Source organism: Chrysemys picta, chromosome 5, assembly GCF_011386835.1.
Source record: "Chrysemys picta bellii isolate R12L10 chromosome 5, ASM1138683v2, whole genome shotgun sequence".
In the NCBI taxonomy this organism is placed as follows: domain Eukaryota; kingdom Metazoa; phylum Chordata; order Testudines; family Emydidae; genus Chrysemys; species Chrysemys picta.
In genome coordinates this window covers 106,882,834-106,897,237 of record NC_088795.1, presented here as the reverse complement: position 1 = coordinate 106,897,237, position 14,404 = coordinate 106,882,834, and the positions used below count along the sequence as shown (strand labels likewise).

At 40.6% G+C, this 14,404-nt stretch overlaps 1 long non-coding RNA gene across 1 annotated transcript in view; it reads right to left on the bottom strand.

The window, feature by feature from the left end:
• LOC135983750 (uncharacterized) overlaps positions 1–14,404 on the bottom strand; it is a 69,156-nt gene that overhangs the window by 11,482 nt on the left and 43,270 nt on the right. Inside the window, exon 2 of the long non-coding RNA XR_010601529.1 lies at positions 906–1,071. This is a non-coding gene — a long non-coding RNA (uncharacterized LOC135983750). The remainder of the gene's footprint in view (positions 1–905; positions 1,072–14,404) is intronic.

Below are 14,404 nucleotides of genomic sequence, written 5' to 3'. Positions count from 1 at the left end.
GAGAGCACCACAGAGAGAGCACCATGAGGTAATTAATAATTTTATATTCGGTGCAGCATTTCAACAGTGTGCATTAAATAAGGTCTGGTGCAAAACACCGAATGAGGCGGATACAAATAATATTAAATAACTACCCAGTCACTGAATTAAGCAATCATGTAATTAAAGACTGTATCATAATGAAGATGCACAAGGAGAGCGAATTAAGATTGCATGGTCAGCTTGAAGTCTAGCATTTTTTAACTTTTGAGGGCATAGCTTTCCATCCTTATTTTAAGGTAGTTTTTGGATTACACAGATGTGCACAACCTTTTAGATGGGGTTCAGATGTCATTCAGCTAAAATTATTATTAAAAAAAATAAGTTAGGCTTTATCTACTTCTCTACATGACCAACTGGCATCATAAAAAAGAAACAGAATTCCCTCCTGCACTCTACCACTTATGATTTCAAAGATAGCAATTTTGTTATATACTCAAAATTGTGAGAGCGCTCCACAATTGCTTGAAATTTGGGCGTTGTAAATTGTTGATCTATATTTTTTTCTGGGCCAGTTTCCCTTTAAAATCAGCTTGACATTTGAAACTGCAGCTTTTTAACAGGGGAGCATCTCATCTGCAATTATGCTGAAGCCCACTCAGCAATCTCCTCGCTATAATAATAAACCTGTTAAAAGAACACGTTTTATGTGCCAGTCAGTACAAATAAAACATAAAACAGTGAATCCTGTTAACTGACTGGACCTCCCCCAAACCAAACAATAAAATATATTGTGTGGTGTGTAGTGCTTGTTCTGAGAAGCATATTATATAGCAGAGTCCCTCTGCTGCTTTAATGAACACTGGCCCAATGATGATCAAATCCTTTCATGTCTAACAAGAATATTAATTAACAGTAATGCTTACCTCTTTTTACCTCATACATTTCTTTTGTAATGTGGAAGAGACACTGAGTTAATAACAGTCCTTGTGTCCTTTGTAATGATGAGAAGCTTTTGAATGGAAGTTTCCATTAGAGGATGATGGAATGTCTGGATTCCGCTAGATGCAGGTTACAATTAGACTGTTGCAGCTGAAGAAACATGAGTGAATAGTTCATGAGTTTTAGTAGGTATGGTGAGCCTGAGTCTCTTCACACACAGGTTGTACACTGGGGTAGCTCCATTGACTACAGTTATTCATTATTCACACTGCTGTAAAGTGAGAGGAGAATGATTATCAAGTCAAAAACTTGGTGAAGAGAATAATTGTTTAGGACTAGTGTACTTAAAAGTCACTTTGGGTGCATCTAAATGGACAAATTTAGGACATATAGTTCAGCATCATTGCACCTTCAGTGGCAGTAGCAATTGTGGAGGTTTCAGTGTAGACAAGGCTGAGATGTTTTGACTACTAGGTCATCTAGGCCTGTCCTAAAATGGAAAGTGCTTTAGGTATGGCACTACTGTTTACACATTTAAATTAGTATGCCTCCTAAGTAATAATAATGGCCACATTTATCAAATTTGAGCATCCGGAGTTAGGGTCCTAACTCCATAGTTAGGTTTAATTTAAATTAAAATGTTCTGAGCTGCAGAAGTGCTCAGCACCCACAACTTTCACTGAAGTCAATGGCAACTCTAGATGCTCAACATACTTGTCTATTCCACACAACAAATGCAAGTTTACCAACAATAACCCCACTAAACTGGCATTTTTTGTAACTTTTTTCCATGCCTGGGTATTGATTTGCAAACTCGTGATACAGTTTTTACATACATGTAATTTGACATGGAAATCTCTGAAAACTTAATATCTTGAACTTATATATAACAATAAAGGAAATTAAGTGTGTGCAAAATTACCTATGAATGATAAAATCATTAAGAGAAAGGAATCTTCACAAAAACTCCCCACTGTGTGGTATAAAATATAAAGGACCAATATCTTTATGTGCTCAAGTAGGGTATTAACTTTGGTTCTATAAGAAGTTGCCTCCTTAATCCAGAAGTTGGTAGAAGATAGTATTCTGTCCTAGTTCACTTCCTGGTCATTAAACCCATACCATAAAACATCCCTAATGGAATTTTCAAGAGTTTTGTTTACCTTCCTAGGTATTAAAGAAACTGACGTTTTGAAACATCGGATTTTAAACCTAGCTGCAGTGAGTTGTTTTTATTTATGTTCCATTATGTGTTTTTCTGAGGCATGTACAAAAGTAATCTTCAAAAAGCTATTTGTACTATTTGGAATTTCTTAAGTATTTAAGCCTTAGTTTGAAAAACCATCTGGAAAATATATATAGCTTACATCCTGGACATTAAGCTCAAACTATAAATATACCTAATAGGTTTTTCAACATTTTCTTTTATCTCTCTGAAGACAAAAGAAACCTGTCATAGTAAACCATCAGTTTTTTAAATGGCACTGCATGCCACAGTTGCTGTGAGGTTTTATTTATGACTTCCCATTCGTTTTCTGAAAACTAGAGGTGTGTGGGGTCACAGTTAACTATTGCTGTCTTATCTTGGGTAGATAAGAAATATCCAAGTTGTTTTCTGGTTAATTGCCTGCCCATACACATGCAATCTCTTTTTGTCAGTGACTGTGCTGATGACAGAAAATGACACACCAATACAAGCACTGCATTTGGTATACTTTTTAGGGGGTGGGAGAGTGCTTGATACAGCAGGGCAATGAGGTTTCCAAAATCGCTTCCCAGAGTCCTGTCATAGAGGCAGTTATTTGTGTCTGAAAAGGACCTGACTGCATTCTTTGCAACTAGTTGCATACATTGAAGCAGAATTATTTTATATAAATGTGATGAGAGTAAATAAAATGTAGATTTCACACTAAGCTAATAAATGTTCCACTATCCTATTTTTCCCGTGGCAATAATCCCACAAGAATGGCCAGCATAGCCCAGAAAGTATAAGGCTTAACTGATTTATAAAATTCCCTAATCCTGTACATCTTCTAACTCTTAGCAATAGTCAAAGCCCCATGGAATTCTTCAGGATCCCATTTTGATTATGAATTTGTCGCTCATAGGTGTAAGTGGTAGTAGTGTGCACAGTGCTATGTCAGCAAGAGAGAACATAAGAACATAAGAACGGCCATACTGTGTCAGACCAAAGGTCCATCCAGCCCAGTATCCTGTCTAACGACAGTGGCCACTGCTAAGTGCCCCAGGGGAGTGAATCTAACAGGTAATGATCAAGTGATCTGTCTCCTGCCATCCATCTCCACCCTCTGACAAACAGGCTAGGGACACCATTCCTTACCCATCCTGTCTAATAGCCATTAATGGACTTAACCTCCATGAATTTATCCAGTTCTCTTTTAAACCCTGTTATAGTCCTCCTAGCCTTCACAACCTCCTCAGGCAAGGAGTTCTACAGGTTGACTGTGCACTGTGTGAAGAAGAACTTCCTTTTATTTGTTTTAAACCTGCTATACATTAATTTCATTTGGTGGCCCCTAGTTCTTATATTATGGGAACAAGTAAATAACTTTTCCTTATTTACTTTCTCCACACCACTCATGATTTTATATACTTCTATCATATCCCCCCTTAGTCTCATCTTTTCCAAGCTGAAAAGTCCTAGCCTCTTTAATCTCTCCTCATATGGGACCCGTTCCAAACCCCTAATCATTTTAGTTGCCCTTTTGTGAACTTTTTCTAATGCCAGTATATCTTTTTTGAGATGAGGAGACCACATTTGTATGCAGTATTCAAGATGTGGGTGTACCATGGGTTTATATAAGGGCAAAAAGATATTCTCTCTTTATCCCTTTTTTAATGATTTCTAACATCCTGTTTGGTTTTTTGACTGCCGCTGCACATTGCATGGACATTTACAGAGAACTATCCACGATGACTCCAAGATCTCTTTCCTGATTAGCTGTATCTAAATTAGCCCCCATCATATTATATGTATAGTTGGGGTTATTTTTTCCAATGTGCATTACTTTACATTTATCCACATTAAATTTCATTTGCCATTTTGTTGCCCAATCACTTTGTTTTGTGAGATCTTTTTGAAGTTCTTCACAGTCTGCTTTGGTCTTAACTATCTTGAGCAGTTTAGTATCACCTGCAAACTTTGCCACCTCACTGTTTACCCCTTTCTCCACGTCATTTATGAATAAGTGAATAGGATTGGTCTTAGGACTGACCCTTGGGGAACACCACTAGTTACCCCTCTCCATTCTGAAAATGTACCATTTATTCCTACCCTTTGTTCTCTGTCTTTTAACCAGTTCTCAATCCATGAGAAGATCTTCCCTCTTATTGCACGACAACTTAATTCATATAAGAGCCTTTGGTGAGGGAGGTCAAAGGCTTTCTTGAAATCTAAGTACACTATGTCCACTGGATCCCCCTTGTCCACATGTTTGTTGACCCCTTCAAAGAACTCTAATAGATTAGTAAGACATGATTTCCCTTTACAGAAACCATGTTGACTTTTGCCCAACAAGAGCTTCTCCCATGACATAGCTACCGCCATTCATTGAGCTCTCTCTCATTGGCACAGAGCAGCTACGCAAGCAATCTTACAGCAGTGCAGCTGCATAGGTACAGCTGTGCCGCTGTAAGCTCGTTAGTGTAGACATGGGCTAAGCGGCCACCTTGCATTCCCTTATCCTTGTGTGTGATCCAAGAAGGGCAGAACAAAATCCTAGCCACAATCCTGCACACCATTTGCCAACAGCTTCCACACTGTAGCATTTGTACTCTTTGTTGCAAATAACTCATGTTGTAAATTTAGCCCTGTTTTCTGTTTGTGAATTTTTTTTACAACAAATCCTGATTTCTGAAAATGTATTAGCTATTTGCAAGTGTTCTTAAAATAGATTTGACAAATAATTTTCAGCCTATAGGTTTGTATTGAATCTAGTTGCTTTGAATATGCATTATCTGTGTTGTGTGATTGGACAACTAAATCACACAGCATTGTTCCTGCTCTCTTTTTAGATGAATTTTAAGCAAGAAAATAAGGAAACATCAACTTTTGCCATGAATTTTTGGATTAATAAACTTTAATGCTAAAATTCCTGAAGTTTTCATTTAAGAATGTGAATGCTCTGCAAATCTGAATACATGTAAATATAAAAATTCAGGTATCAACCAATGGGTACCTTTAAATTTGCAAGACTGAATAGAGAGATATCTTCTTTTATGCAACTACAAAACTATCAACCAGAGAAGGTAATGTTCTGTTCCTTATTTGCTTTCCTTCTCATAAGTATAATAATATCCCAAGAAGGAGTACCAAAAGCAAATAAATAAATAAATAAATTCAAAACAAAAAATTGTTCGAACTATTCGGTTACATCATTAGCAGACCTGTCAGAATGCAAAAGGCTTATGAGAATGTAGTTGATCGTAAATATGTGGATATATGCATAATCTGAAGGCAGTTGTAGGTACATGACTTTAGTATCTACTGAATTTCTCATAGGGCCGTTCCAAGATAAAGTTCTGGGCCATATTCTGATCACAGTGACACTGGTGTAAATCCACACTAGCTGTGTTCCAGTCAATGCAGCTACTTTGGATTTACAATGGTGTCACAAAATTTTAACTATAGCCCTGTGAGTGTAATTTTTGTTTTAAGAGGAATGTCAGACATAAGAATTTTAAAGGTGAGCTGCAAAGCTACAATGACTGTCGAGGAGAGCCCAAAAATATGTGCTAAATGACCCCATTAATCAAGCTGTGGGAGGCATTCAGTATATGCTTAATTTAACCTTTTAAAAACTTTTTTTCCTCTATGAAGTCTTCTGGTGTTCTTGAGTTGTTAAAAACATATAAAATGCATCAGTAGGTGACACGATTCTATTTTTATATGTCATATTGTAATCACACTATGCTTGTTGTATCAATTAATTATATGATACTATACATGTACTACAAAGTTAGCATATAGACTGTTCAAACCCTTCAGTAATTCACCATATTTGGTTGGGATTTAGTCTGTTGCTGTTAGGCATAGGTAAAAAGGTTCTGAAAAAATCAGAACTATTTTAAATGGCAGGTAGGGGAGGTGCTTGAACCTATCAACATATTTTAAGGATTCACATTGTTTCATTGACTCCTGCCTCTCTCTCAAAAACTGTGTGCAATATTTCCCTTCCCTGCTTGCAATATAAGCACAGCTGTGCAGCAAGGAACTACCCAGAGCTGGGCACAATCTAAGGTGAATAAGTAGTATTTGCAGGATGTGGTCTTACGCAAGCAGAAAATAACAGAAGGGCCAGCAGTCTGGCTTTCGAGCAGATAGAGTGAAAAATAACTTCTCATTCAGTTGGGGTATATTCTTTGTCTTCTAATGACAAATAAAACAGAAGGTTTAGAAAAGAATGTGAAATATCTAGTTCTCAGAAGTAGAAGGCTAGTGAGAAGGATAAAGTTTAAACTCAGACTTATGATAACTACAATACTGGGTCCAGAACTATGGCATATGAGTGTTAACTTTTGCCAAGGCAGATGATATGTTATTCCATCTCCTACATAAAAAATGTTGCTTTTTTACTAGTTCCTCATGCACAAATGTCCAGAATGTAAAAATCAAAATTGCACTTCTTTTGGTATTCTCCTTTGAGACATCACTCTTGGGCTGGCGAGAGTGAGAATTGTAGTCCCATGTTTTCAGATTTGTCGGAAAGGTTCTGTGTAATTTGTCCCTTGATCCACAGCATTCTGGTGTAGCAGTTTGCAAATTTGATTCATTTAAATTTAAAAATGGAAATTTTTCTTAGATACATACCTTAATAGCTGTTAAGGTAGAAGAGACTAAGGATCAACTCTGACTGGCATAACATAGGCCATAGGATTTCACTCAGTAATTCTTGCAGCAAGCACATCATTTTTTGTATGAGCTAGAGCATATATTTTAGCGATACCCAATCTTGATTTAAGTAAAGACTTTAAATGATGGAGATTCTATCACATTACCGGGTATGTTGTTCCAATCATTAATTCCCCTTACTGTTAAAATTTTGTGTCTTACTTCCAGTTTGAATGTATCTAGCTTCATATTCCAGCTACTGGATTTTTTTTATGCCTTTGTTGGCAAAATTAAAGAGCCCTCTACTATCAGATACCTTCTCCCTATGCCAATTCTTATAAGATATGATCAAGTCATCTCTTAATCTTTTTTAATAAATTAAATAGTTTGAGCTACTTAACTCTTTCACTGTAAAACAGATTTTCTTCAAATCATTCTCCTAGCATTTTTTTGCATATCCTTTTCAATTTTTCACATCATTTTTGAAGCATAGACACCAGAACTGGACAAGGTATTCCAGTAATTGTTTAACCACTGCCTTGCATAAGAGTAACATTACCTCCATATTCATACTTGAAATTCCCTGTTAATACCCCAGGATAGAGTTCCTAATCCAGTAAGTGTGACCTACATTTTTTTCCCTTGGACATATCACCTTGCATTTGGCAGTATCAATACATGTTGTTTGCATAAGCCCAGTTTACTAAGTAATGCATTTAGTGCCATATAACTGAACTGTCATTATCATTATTTCATTAATTTAATTTGCAAATGACCAACACATTGGTACAGTATCACCGCTTATTTAGATATTACATCTCAATTTTCAATATGCTGTAGATTTTTGAACTGACAATTCATTCTGGTAACTGCAACCGGATAGCGGGAGGTTAACATACTTGGAAAATGGGAAGGGTGTAGACACAGTTTCAGATTATAGGATATTCCGTTAGCTGGATATTTCTGATAAAAAGATCAGCAATTAAATAGTTAACATTGGAATTAAAATGGAGATATTTAGGATTTAGAATTAGCAACACATTGAGATAAATGTGACAGTCCACAGTTCTCTGAACTATTATTTTTGGCCGTAGACTCAGGAGGCAGTAGTACATAGATGTACACTCGGTTCCTGCTTTCAAAGTTCATACAATCTTCAGAGAACTATGATGCTTAGAATATAAAGAGAATCATAAAATCATAGGGGCCTTGAGCAGTCATCTAGTTCAGTCCCCAGCACTCATGGCAGGACTAAGCATTATCTAGACCATCCCTGACAGGTGTTTGTCTAACCCGCTCTTAAAAATCCCCAATGATGGAGATTCCACAACCTCCCTAGGCAATTTATTCCAGTGCTTAGCCCCCCTGACATAAATACATATATAAATACTGTGACAAAGTTCCTCCTCTAGCTTGGTGGGTCCTGCGCTTATTGGCAGATTTGCTCACCTCAGAGATTCACCTTGTGGGTCAGGAAACAGCCCAGAGACCTTCGCCTCTGATAGAAGCCACAGTCCAGGTCAATTCCTCCTGTGTCTGATCAGGAGTTGGGAGGTTTGGGGGGAACCCGGGCCCGCCCTCTACTCCGGGTTCCAGCCCAGGGTCCTGTGGACTGCACCTGTCTAGAGTGCCTCCTGGTACACCTGCATGACAGCTACAACTCCCTGAGCTACTTCCCCATAGCCTTCTCCCAACATCTTCTTTATCCTCACCACAGGACCTTTCTCCAGGTGTCTGATAATGCTTGTACTCCTCAGTCCTCCAGCAATACGCCTTCCCACTCTCAGCTCCTAGTGCCTCTTGTTCCCAGCTCCTCACATGCACGCTACAAATTGAAGTGAGGTCCTTTTTAACTCAGGTGCCCTGATTAGCCAGCCTATCCTAATTGATTCTAGCAGTTTCTTCTTAATTGGCTCCAGGTGTCCTAATTAGCCAGCCTGCCTTAATTGGTTCCAGCAAGTTCCTGTTTGTTCTGGAACTGCCCCTGTTCCCTTACCCAGGGAAAAGGGATCTACTTAATCAGGGACTAATATATCTGCCTTCTAACATTCTCCTGTACCCATCTGGCCTGACCCTGTCACATACCCCCTCCCCCCCCGCTCAGCACCACGGGGTTGGGCAACTTGGTACGTCAGGCAGTGTACCCGTGACAAGCCATCTGCATTGCCATGATGGCTGCCAGACCGGTGTTGTATGGTGAATTGAAAAGGTTGTAGGAGGGACAGGAACCATCTGGTAACCCTTCTGTTCTTCTCTTTATTTCGCTGCATCGACTGGAAGGGTGCATGGTTGGTCACAAGGGTAAACCATCATCCCAGAAGGTAATAACATAGTGTTTCCATGGTCCACTTCACAGCTAAGCACTCTCTCTCAACCATGGCATACTTCTGCTCTCGGGAGGAGTTTTCTGCTGAGGTAGAGGATTGGGTGTTCTTCATCTCCAACCATCTGCGACAGGACAGCTCCCAATCCTACTTCAGATGCGTCTGTTTGTAAAATTAATTCTTTGTTGAAATCCGGGGCTATAAGCATGGGGTTACTGCAGAGGGCTGTCGTAGATCCATGAATGCGTTCTCCGCAGCGTCAGTCCACTTCACCATGTCTGGACCCTGGGCTTTTATCAGGTCTGTCAGGGGACTTGCTCTGGTAGCGAAATGGGGAATAAATTGCCGGTAGTACCCCACCACACCCAGGAATGCCTGGGACTTGCTTTTTCCGATTGACCCATGGTATTTAGCCTCAGCTAGCCCTATAGCACACTTGGCTGGGTTGGCTGTGAGGCCAGCCCGTCTTAGTGTGTCCAGAACCGCTTCCACCTTTTTCAAGTGGGTCTCCCAGTCAGGGATATGGATAATTACATCATCCAGGTATGCAGCTGCATAACCGTTATGGGGCCGCAGAAGCTTGTCCATGAGATGCTGGAAGGTGGCAGGTGCCCCATGCAGTCCAAAAGGAAGAACAGTATATTGAAACAGACCCTCTGGTGTAGAGAATGCCGTCTTTTCTTTTGCATCTTTGTCAAGGGGAATCTGCCAGTATCCCTTTGTTAAATCAAGGGTTGTCAAAAATCGGGCATTGCCCTGGCAGTCAACTAACTCATCCATGCGGCGTATGGGGTATGCATCAAATTTGGATATCTCGTTCAGCTGGCAAAAGCCATTACAAAATCTAGTAGTGCCATCGGGTTTGGGCACCAACACAATTGGGCTCGACCATTGACTGTGGGATTCTTCAATAACTCCTAGTTCCAACATCCTTTTTACCTCTGCCTTGATCTCCTACCTTTTTGCCGCTGGGACCCGGTAGGGCCTTAAAGTTACCTTTGCCCCAGGGTCTGTGATAATGTGGTGATATGCTTCGGTGGTCCAGCCTGGTTTGGTTGAAAACACATCCTGGTACCGGTTGATCATCTCAGTTACCTCCTTCTTCTGGTTCGGTGTCAGATCAGGGGATATCCTGATCTGCTCATGTAGGTTATTTCCCTGGATGGGGGCCTCTTGGGCCACCACACATGCCTCTTGCTGGTGCCAAGGTTTCAAGAGGTTAATGTGATAAATCTGTTCTTGTTTCCAGTGTCCTGGCTGCCACATCTTGTAGGTTACTTCCCCCACGGGGCTACACCTATAAAAATGAATATCAGTCTTTACACTAACTGTAAAGGATGTTCAGAGACATAAGTCAGCCACTAACTGCCTGTTGCTGGAAAGTAACTTCTGTTATGAACATATTATCAGCATTATATAAAGTTACATCTTTTTCTGAAGCATCTGATATTTGGTGTCATTGGAGAGAGGATACTAATTTATGTTAATCATTAGTCTGAACTGGTCTTACATAAGAATATCCATATTCCTAAAAGAAAACAGGGATGAAATCCTGGCTTCCCTAAAGTCAATGGGAGTTTTGCCACTGATTTCAGTGGATCTAGGACTTTTCTACAGGATGAGAATAACAAAATAAATACAAATTCTGAATGACAGTTATAATGATTTGTGTGACAACCTCTGGCTTGTTTCTTTTCTTTTATGAGCAATAACATTTTTATGCAATAATGAGCAATTTCTGAGTGCCAATGTATTTTCTTCTACTAAAGAAACATACTGAATGTTAGACATGATTTTAAAAAAATCTTATGAGTCAAACAGTATCAATTAAGTGTATTAAAAAAGTTGAATGTTAGAAAAACACCCTGAATTAATCACTGTTATTTACTTTTGCAACACACAGAAATTGCTGGAGGTGCTCAATAGTACTAATAGAGAGGAATGATCTCTGCCTTGAAGCACTTGCAATCCAAGATCCTGATCCTGCAACAGGATTCATGAGAATGGACCCACACAGCAGTGGACTCATCTGCTCCCATGTGCTAGGCTCAATTAATGCATAGGCAAACTAGGCTCATGCTGAGGGCCCAAATGTGTTTTGTGGGACACAAGGCCCAACGAACAGCTGTACAGTACCTTTATAATACGCAATTGGGCAGGCCTTGCCATGGACCCGCTGGGACCAGCTGCTCATCCTCTCTGCTGTTTGGGGCATCGCTCGCCACGATGGAGGTCAAAATGCCCCAAGCAGTATCAGAATGAGCATCTGGTTCTGGCAGATTTACAGCATGGCCACCCCAGCCATAGTGAGAGTATTGTATGGCTGTTTGTTGTTATTCATGAGACAGCATGGTCCCTTAAGTATGTTTTGCTTAAGGCTCACTGATGGGTTAATCCAGCCTTGCTTATGCAGAGTCCCACTGATCTCAATGTGTAGATTCAGGGATCTACTCATACAGATCCAAATTCAAGATCAGGACTTAATTTAAGATGTAATGCAATGATCTCAAATAGCAAACGTTAGGAACGACATGAGGTGGTGGAGAACAAGGGTTACAAAGAAAAGGCAGCCCATGCTATTATTTAGATTCGGTACATGAATTTTATAGGTAACGTTAAAACATTGGGGATTTGCTGTTGGTGATTAATAAAAGTATGTTAGAGAAACTTAGATTGTTAATTTATGTGGTAGTGAACAAAATGATGAAGCCCAAACTCCACATCAACAAACTTCAAGAGCGAAAGTTCTAAACATCTATAAGGAGTTCTGAAATTTTTCCTGGATCTGCCTGGCTGCAAAAATCATGTTGGTTGTGCCTCGTGATGGTCTGAAGCCACACTGGGACTCTGGAAGTACTTCCTCTGCAAGAGGAAGCAGGCAATTCAGTAAGATTCTAGCAAGAATCTTCCCAGCAATGGAGAGGAGGCCAGTGTCTCGATAGTTGCTATAGTCGACCCTGTCTCCCTTTTTGAAAATGGTGACAATGTTAGCATTACATAAGTCAGCAGGGATTTCTTTGGTGTGCCAGATTTTGAGGAGCAGCAAGTGAAACTTGTTAGTCGGTGTTTCTCCCCCCTCTTTCAGTACTTCAGCTGGTATGCCATTAAGACCTAGTGCTTTATTGTTCTTCATTTGTTTAATTGCTCTGCAGACCTCCTCAGGTGTTGGTGCATTGGCAAGAGTTTCCCAGATTGGTGCTGAGGGTTGGAGTCAATGGTGTCGTCAGTCAGTCAATTATCGATTTAGAAGTTTTTGAGAGTGTTCCTTCCAGCACTCTTTGATGGATTCATTATCTTTAAGAAGGGTACTACCATCTTCGGATCTCAGAAATCTGAGGCTACACGAGCTTGGTCCATACAAGGTCTTTGTCTCACAAAAAAAGCTCCACATATCATGTCTGTCAGTGAATGTTTGGATTTCTTTTGCTTTGTCCTCCCACCATATGTTTTTGATTTATCAGATCCTCCTTTCAACTTCAACTTTAAGCTGATGGTAAGAGCTCTGCTTCTGACTGGATAGTGGTTGGTTTTGCCAGTCGCAGAAAGCTTTTTTCTTCTGGTCTAAAAGGGCTGTAATCTCAATGTTGTTGTTGTCAAATCAGTCCTGATGGTGGTGGGTAGCAAGGCCAATGGATTCCTCGCAAACCTCATGGATGGTCTGTTTTAGGGGTTCCCAGTCTTCTTCGACACTTGTGTTGTCCTTTCCAGGTTTGCATGTGGCCAGTTTTTCACTGTGGAGTACCGGAGTCGACTGAAGAGCACTCTGCCATCGATTTAGTGGGTCTTCACTAGATGTGCTAAATTGACACCCGCTGCATCGCTTGCAGCTGCATCGGTTGCAGCAGCATCGATCTCCCCAGTAGTGAGGACAAGCCCTAAATATGCCAGGCAGACAATACATGCCTAACACCTGGGCTTGCCTAACACCTGGGCTATCTTAGCTAGGCTCGAGCCTGTGTTCATGGGCCAGGAATGAATACATAACTCTGCTCCTTGATAGAAGGGTGTGACACCTGCTGCTCATGTGATCTTTGACAGCAGAGACTGTTACCACATGAACTGCCCACACAACCATGGGAAGAAGTGGGAGTTGACATATTTACTTTCAAGGAAAAGAAGTACTTAATTACAGTATACTACTACTGACATTTCTGGGAGGTCAATGTCCTACCTGATACATGAAGCAAGTGAGTGACTGAGAAACTGAAGCCCAGTTATACCCAGATGTATGGCATTCCAGACATTCCATTTCAATTTGCCTTGGAACAATTCAAGTAATTTGCATCAAATGGGAGTATGACCACCACAACACCTCTCCAGCTTACCAATAGATTAATAATACCCAAGGCTATTTCTTCTGATTCAGACCCCTGTTTAGCATTTTTGAAACATAGGAATACTGCATCACAGGGGTGCCAAAATGCTATAGAATAGGCACTGATGGGACAAAGGACCAAAACCCTGCTAGCAGTGAGGGGAGTCCTTTTGCAGCCAGCCAGATGGCGATATCAGTGAGAGGAGATGGCCAACAATCAGTGAGAGCACTACAGTAAGAAAGGTCAGCCAAAGACCTACAGACCCTGGAGACAGGCACTCCTGTGAGGATCCAGCCATTAGAGAGACACCAGAAAGAGTGAACTAAACAAGTTGTGAGGGGTGCAGTATCACCCAGGCCATATGCGGTGACTCTGCAACAGAGACAAGTGATCCAAAAGAACACAGGCACTTATGAGCCAGCAGAGACAATACCCAGTGAAGGCCTACAGAGATACAGAGATCATCACAGAACAGAAAGACAGAGAACCATCCAAAGGCCTATCCCCCAGGGAGCGAGTACACTTCACAGAGAGATAATTTGCTATACTTGGTGACAGGGAGACAGAGATAGGGGGACTGGATGTAGGGAACTAAGAGGGAAGTGTGTGTGAATCTGGCTGCAGTGGGGAGAGCACGGGTCTGGGTGCACATGCAGTATGAAAGAGACCAAGACTGGGTATGGGGGAGCAGCAGAGGGAGAGCCTGGGACTAGGTATGAAGGAGAGAGCTTGGGGCTGGGTGCAGGGCAGGGGAGGAAAGGTTCTGGGCCTGCTCCTTAGGAAATTCTCTTTGCACCCCTGCTAATATGGATGTGGAAAAAGAATCTTCCCGTTGGGCCTTTCAAGCCACACATAGAAATGCTACTGATGTCCACAGAAGTGACACATGCAGAATGAAGTGTGAATATATCCAGACTATTTGGGTTTTTTTTTTCTAGCATTCTATTTGACTGATTTCTCTTTTTAAAAAATGGAGTTTCTTAAGGAAGAAA